Source organism: Takifugu flavidus, chromosome 16 (assembly GCF_003711565.1).
Source record: "Takifugu flavidus isolate HTHZ2018 chromosome 16, ASM371156v2, whole genome shotgun sequence".
NCBI classification, from domain to species: Eukaryota; Metazoa; Chordata; class Actinopteri; order Tetraodontiformes; family Tetraodontidae; genus Takifugu; species Takifugu flavidus.
Window position 1 is genome coordinate 2195170 of NC_079535.1, and position 7396 is coordinate 2202565.

The window sequence follows — 7396 nt, forward strand, 5'->3', positions numbered from 1 at the left end:
AACGCATCTGTATTAACACATTTAAACATGGAGTCACATATGTAAGCAAACATAATTACATAGTGACCTGTTGGTTTATAATTACTTTATTTTAAGATGACAATAAATATCAGGAATGTAGTGTAAAACTGATACATTTCAATTCACTTATCAGTGATTTTGATTTTAATAGAGTTAAGAAGCGTTCATTTTACACTCTTCTTCTTGCCAACTCAGGATTAATCAAAATACATGATATGCATATGTGTAAAAAAAAAAATAGTTTGTGCTTCATTTGTAAGGAAAATAAAATGAAATGTTGGTCACGTCAATCTTTTCTGTTCACCATCTACTGTTTTTCCCTCAATGGGGGGACTGGAGCCTATCCTGGCTCAAGGTGGGGGACAACCTGGACATGTGTCCAGTTCATCACAGGACTAATACTCACCTTAACCTTAACCCTTCTCTTCACACTCACACCTAAGATCAACTGGGAGTCACCAATTCACCGTGCATGCATGTCTCTGGACTGTGGGAGGAGGCAGACCAATGCTGCACAGGACTGTATTCACTCGTGCACACACTGAGCGATACTGGACACAGTCAGAGACACACAGGTATTCAGCTACGGTAACCTAAAGGCAACCCCAAACTCACAATACATCACATCCCCCCTCCTCAGAGAAAGAACAGGCTCTGTCTTCTGGGTTACGTGGAAGCTACTGTATATCCGTCTGCCCTGGCAATGTCCAATGTCTTTGTCCCCTCGATATAAGTAGATAACATCTCTCAACCAGGAAGGGGCGGTTACTAGCACATCATTTCACTTCCAGTTCTTTTTACCACATCTTGCCTCTGGGTTTAGAACCAAGGTGCTAATGCACAAGCAATGAATGAGCTCTGCCCCCTCTGGTGGTAGATGGCTCACCTGTTTGGGTTCTTGGGGAGCATCATGTTAACTCATGTGAGGAAGGGGGTAGTCCTGAAGGAGCGGGTGGGGACCTGCTACTCTTTTGGGTCATCGCACATGACGGGACGTGGTTAGCGGCTGTAGTGTTGGTGCACAGGTGTTGGCTCTGTCGGATTGGACACACAGGGTGGATGAACAACACTGCCAGGCGCCTATTTGTGGCTTCCAGGATATGGAGCCATTTTGACGTCATCTCCAGGTGGGGCAGCACAAGGGTTGGCTGCTCTTTTGCTGTCGTGGTAAAATGTCTGGGTCAGCTTAGTCTTGATTCTTGACTTTGGGAGGGTGACAGACCACTTTAGGTTGAGCATTGTAGAACAGAATTGAAGTGGATACATTAGAGCCATAAAACCATTGTAATTTCAGATTATGCATTTTACAAAAGCTTAATGTTGAAGTGTTTTGTTTTTGTCTGTCATGGCCTGTGTGTTGGTGCCTTTTGTTTGTGTTTTGTGTTCCTGGTTCTCTCACTAGGGGGCGTGGGGGATTCACCTGGAGAGTAGGTAGAACATAGAAATACATTATATTACGCTAATTAAAATAAGCTGCTGGTAGAGTCGGGTTTGGTGGGTCAGCGGGGTCGGAGGTCAGTATACAGCTTATGGCGACGATACCTGTAGATGAATACAGAAGGGGGGGGGAGGGGGACTACACAAGAAATTACATCACTAGTCTAGACGAACTAGACAAACACATGGCAGCGGAACCGCTCCAATCCTTTAGATAACTCAGCTGCATCCCAGTCAATCCAGGGTGATGGAATCACCTATTCATGGCTGCAGGTGCTGTCACGTTACCCCCCTTTAAAGATCACCGTCACTTGGCCTAAATCCTACACCTGTGCTTCGTCTGAGGCAAAGAGCTACATGGGCCCTACCACATTTCTACCTCAGCGGCAGTTCCTTACTGTTAAACCGGTCAGGCCAAGGCTCCCCAAAAGAAAAGGCAGTTAATTTACAACCTACCAGGCTGTGAGGCAGAGACGAGGAGTCATTGGTGAATCTTTAAGAACCGCATGATTCCATCTTGTAGCACATTTAGTGCACGGAAGTAAGAAACAGCCCATGATTTTGTGGAGCCGTTTATCTCATTCAACCAATTGCAAAGTAACGAAAATTTGATTTCTACATCCTGTATCGCCGGTAGCGGATGGATGAAAAGGGTTTACAACCCAAATGTTATTCTGCACGTGGCTGATTTCTATATGGAAGTATGTCATTTGGTGATATGCCAGTCTCTGCACGGCGCTGCGGTTTTACAATACCTCTACACATCTGTCAGAAAAAGAGGGGAATAAAAACCGCAGGACACTCGTCTGCCAGTTCTCCCCCATGAATCTCCACAAGCTCCCCTGTGAGCTTTGTCCCATTTCAGCTGAGCAAACCAGCAGAGATGAAGGGGGCAGAGGGCGCCGCTAGATGTGCGTCAACTGCCAATAGGAAATGTCAGTCGCTCTCACGCACGCGGAATAACAAATAGCCTCCGAGCGCTTTGACAAGTGAGGGTGTCTGCGGAGAACTTGGAGAACCAGCTGTCCACACAAGAATTATGCAGCCCATAAGGGGCTTTCTGATACCCGAGGAAATTCATCCGGTCTGGTGCTTGACGACGTTTTGACAATTTCACATATTTCATCACTTGTCTGTGGGAATGTGGTCAACATCAGACTCATAAACAGGAAGGACTGGACATTATTTACAGTCCTGTCATCTGCGCCACAGGAGGGAATTATTTAACGCACATCCTTTAGGTCCAAGTTGCAAACTGTCCATAAGGAAGGGCGGAATGAGAGATCCCTTAAGGTGATCTCAAAACACTAGTTCGCCCCCTGGTGACAGGATGCCATTATTTCGTTCATCTAGCCCAGGTAAGACCAAAATCCCCTTTCCTCGGGTTCACGTTGCATTGGTTCTTTATTCTTTCGTATTTCAATGTCATATAACTGCATATAACTGTGGGGTTACGTCCTGCGTTTTCATGGACAGGTGCTGTTTATGTCAGCAACTGACAAACACAAACACATGCAAGCGCCACGGCCATCATTTCTCAGTCTTCATAGCTGGTAAAATGTAACAGGTCACGTCCTGTGTAGCCGCGGACGCCGCCATAGAGGCTTTTTTTCTTTTTATCTGGCTTTTAGAGGCATTAAATTTGACATTTAATGTTAAGACACCTCGGTGATATAAAAATTACATTCCATGTCCTTTACAGTTTGAGGCCCCTATGCCTGCCCGTAGGCACTGAGAGGAGAGCTAACGGGTTCAAACATGCACATAAATGAAGTCAGTAGTGTCCAGTGGAGGGAAATCTGTCATAATTCACTTTTTTAAAGTGCTGATGACTCCAATGAACAGTTAAAGTGTTTTCTAAAGGCGCCAGTGTGCATTAGAGTTCGACCCTTATTCATATGTTGTTTATGTCCTAAGACACGAATGATGACGGATTTCTAATGGGAGAAGGAATTAATCTCACTCGAAGGCAGCAGGATTAATATCAGAGGATGACTTAATCATGATGCCGATGCATTAGCCCACATAACAAGCACCTTTTTTCTTTCATCTTGTGAATCTGCATCAGCCACGGATGCGTCCGCCTGAATCCGTTCACTATTAGAAGTGAAAAACAAGGTAAAGTTTACCGATTAAAGACTGCCACTACCAGCTCCTCTTAAATAATCATTTTACTTCCCTTTTTATTAATTTCCTCCTAGAATTAATAAAGAAAAGTGCTGAGGACGATGGGATGGCGGCAGCTGACAGATGACCTCTTTCTAAAAATCCCTAGTAATAAAACTTCGGACTCCAGTAGAATACAGAAAAAAGATGTGGAATAAATCTGAGGGCGACTTAGAGCTACATTTAGACACTATTAGAAAGTTATTTTATAGAACACCTCTTAAAGAGATGATGTAATGAGACAGCAATATTAACAGAGCAAAGGGATAAAAGATTTCATAGTAATATAATATGAATAGAATTGAATATATGTTGTTTGTGGGTGTGTTTGGTTCACTTCTGTTCTGAGCAGTGCAAACTCAGGCTGCTCATTTCGACTGACACACGTCTGACTGTCCGCCTCTTTATCGCAAACACACAGATTCCTGCTGGCTGTAGTTTGCCACCGGTTCCAGGCAGAAAAACTGGCGCCGCTCAAAAATCACACGGCCCCCCCAGCAGGGTCCAGTTTAATGATACTGACAGCCTTGACTGAAAATGTTCATTCAGTTACTTCAAAACTCAGACCTAATTTCGGTGGAGGAATAGAAAAGGAGACCGCGTGGGTTTCTTTTCCATCAAAAATGGAAAATTGTAAAAGACAGGGAGACAATTTAGCAACACAATTATGTGCAGGTTACAAATATATATTTTTTTTAAAACCCAGAACTTAAACAAAGAGAAAATGACATCCGGAGATAAAAAGAGAAGTGAATGGGCATGATCAGAATGTGATGTTGACCTGGAGCACTGTTGCAGATGTGATAGCCAAACAGCATCTGGACCCTCTAATCAGAGCAGATCCATTAAATTTAGGCCACTAGATGTCAATATTGTCCAGCGTTTAACCGTTTCCCTGCATTGGCGCCCAGCAGGGTGCACGTAATCTCTTTATTTTGCAATTATTTTGAGATATAAGCGTTATTATGTAACCACCACACAACAATACCTGCCAATTTCCTCCAAGCTGCCGGACTGCGAAAGGTCACGTTTCTAAAGGAGCCGGTATGAAGAGACGGCGTCTCCAATAGGAGGAGAGCTACATCAACATGCTAATCTTGGTGTGCGTGTGGTGGTGTGTGAGCTTACCTTGCAGAGCGTGTGTTAATGTCTTGTTGGGGGGGGTGGGGGGGGGGGGACTCTCAGAGCCAGGACACAACTGTGGTGACCAACCCTGCATGTAGAACTGGCCTCTGATCAGCGGCGCCTCACAGAAATGCTAATTGAAACCCGATTAACCATCCCAGCACAAACTACCGAAGCGGAACGCGAACGCACGAGCTAAGCAAGAACGGAGGGGAAAAGGACAAACCTCTGCTGGGCCTAATCACCTAATTTAGTCGTTACGGCGCTATGCTGGACTCCAGACATTTTATGGCAGCAGTTTGCCCTGATGGGGGCTATAGGGAGGCCACAAGGTTGTTGGAAAGTTCGGCCATGACTGCACAGAGAAGTAAAGTAATCAGGAGCCTCACCGTTTCAGCAGTCGTATGTAAGATGAACGAGTGGAGCTCAAGTTCACTCAAAAGACACTTTTTTTAGTTGCATTTTTATAAATATTGTCTCATTCTGAATTTGATGTCGACAAATGTCACTATTGATGGATCTGACCTGCACATAGGTTGTGGTTTGGGCTGATCTTGCTGGGACCAGCAAAGGTCCTCCTTAGAAAAGGGGTCCAGGTTCGTAGGAAGTCCCCCTTATTTCCTTTCTCCAATGGCTTTGGTGATGCTTGAAATAACCTCCTCATACTGAAAATCTCCCCCATTCTTGCATGTTAGAGGCAGAACTTTTGGAACTCCTCAAATAGGCACTTGGATATGGGTGGGGACCAACCCAGTCTCCACCCTGAGAGAACAGTGTTTATGTGCACATAAAACCAGGAGAACATGTCGGACATCTGAAGATCTGGATTCATCAGCTAAACTATTTTCTGAAGGATTTTGGAGACATGTGATGTGATTTTCTGCTGCCCTCCTTCACCTCCACAGTTGGAGTGCCAGGGTAGTCCAACCATTGGTCTCACCAATATTCGAGATGGGAGATGTTGGAACCCAGGCAGCGAGGGCTGAGCTCCAACTGGGTTTCTGTCCTACAAGGTAGACAGAATAAATTGGAGCATATGTAGCGTCTTGACAGACTCCCCCATTCAACTTGATCAACCAGCATGCACTTGAGGAGGCACAGTGATGGGAACTGTAAGAGCAGTGGGCTCATCCGCGTGGGGATTTCTGCCTCGCAAATATTTGGTGTTTCCAAAAGATGACCGAGATACTGACATATACAATTGGAACCAGGTCCATCACCACATCATTCACATGGACACAAGCTAAGAGTCAACAGAGACACGAGGATCCAGAAGTCGGGGGTTTGTCCACCTTGGTGAACCAACTCCGTCCACGGTCAAATGACAGCAGCAGCTCTGCTTATTGAATCCAATACTGTCTTTGAAAAGATCTCTCCTTTCAAAGGTGAGGCCCTGGGATTCTGTAAAGAGCCTAGAGACACTTTTTCTTGTAACAGACGCTATATAAATAAAGATTGATGGATTGATGGATTAATTGGTTGATTGATAGGTGCCCAGGCAGCATGGACGCGTGTTAACATCTCACCTCTCATGACTTTCTTCTGTATCTCAGAGGAGATTCCAGAGGCTCTGACCTCGAAACCAAGATGAGAGCAAAAGTCCCCTATCAGTCTGGGGGCTGAGAAGCAGAGGGTTCTCTGTTCCAGCCCCGGTGTGGACAAAAGGCCCCTGGACACCTTCAAAGCACCACCAATGTACCCTTGAGCAAGGTACCAAATGCCCAAATGCTCGCATAACGCCCCGAATGAGCTGGCGACTCACCCCCTGTAACTAGGAGAGGCTCCAGCATCCTCCCCGCCACCCCAAAAAGGGATGAAGCAGTAAAGATTCTGAGCAATGATGCAGGTGCTGCTCAGTTCTATTCGTTATAATGAGAGTAAAATTCTATATATTCTGTCTTGCATTCATGTTTCACATCGTTGGGCAATACATCATTTAAAGATGATTAATTTTAGCTTTTTTGGACAACTCAACCTTAAACTAACCTTAAACTAACCAGTAATACCATTATAGTATAGAAATATACTTATCACGACATATATTGATGTGAAGTTACTAAAAAAGGTGCAAAAATCGACATTTATTGGGTTGATAATAGCTCACGTTCCACTTTATTGGCATCTTGTAGAACACTGCGGCTTTATTGGAAAGATGACTCTTGTCATAATTTTGCAATTTTTGCACAGATTTTATTACAATCAGAGCACAAATTCAGACAGATGGAAGTCATAAAAGGATGGTTGTCAATGTGGGACTTTTCTGCTCCCGTGGGGGGCACAACTAGTTTGCCAGACCGATGGAAAAATAATTAAAATGACAAATGAGCACGGAGAATGCCCGCCATCCTAATTTTCCCACTTTTTAAAAAAATAAATTATTTTATTTAGTTAGTTCATTTGATTTAGAGAAATAGGTCATTTGCACAAGTCCAATCTTTAATTCTAATTTGTACTGGGCCAGAGGTATAGGAAGATGATATCTGATATAATGAGGTTTTAGAGAGTGGTGTTATTACGGTTTGCATTAGAATTACCACTGTTAATAATGACAACTTGACATATCATATAAACTTACTAAGATACGCCATAAATCACACATTAATTGTCTGCACTACACAGTAAACACAAATGCCTGTTGCTTTTATCC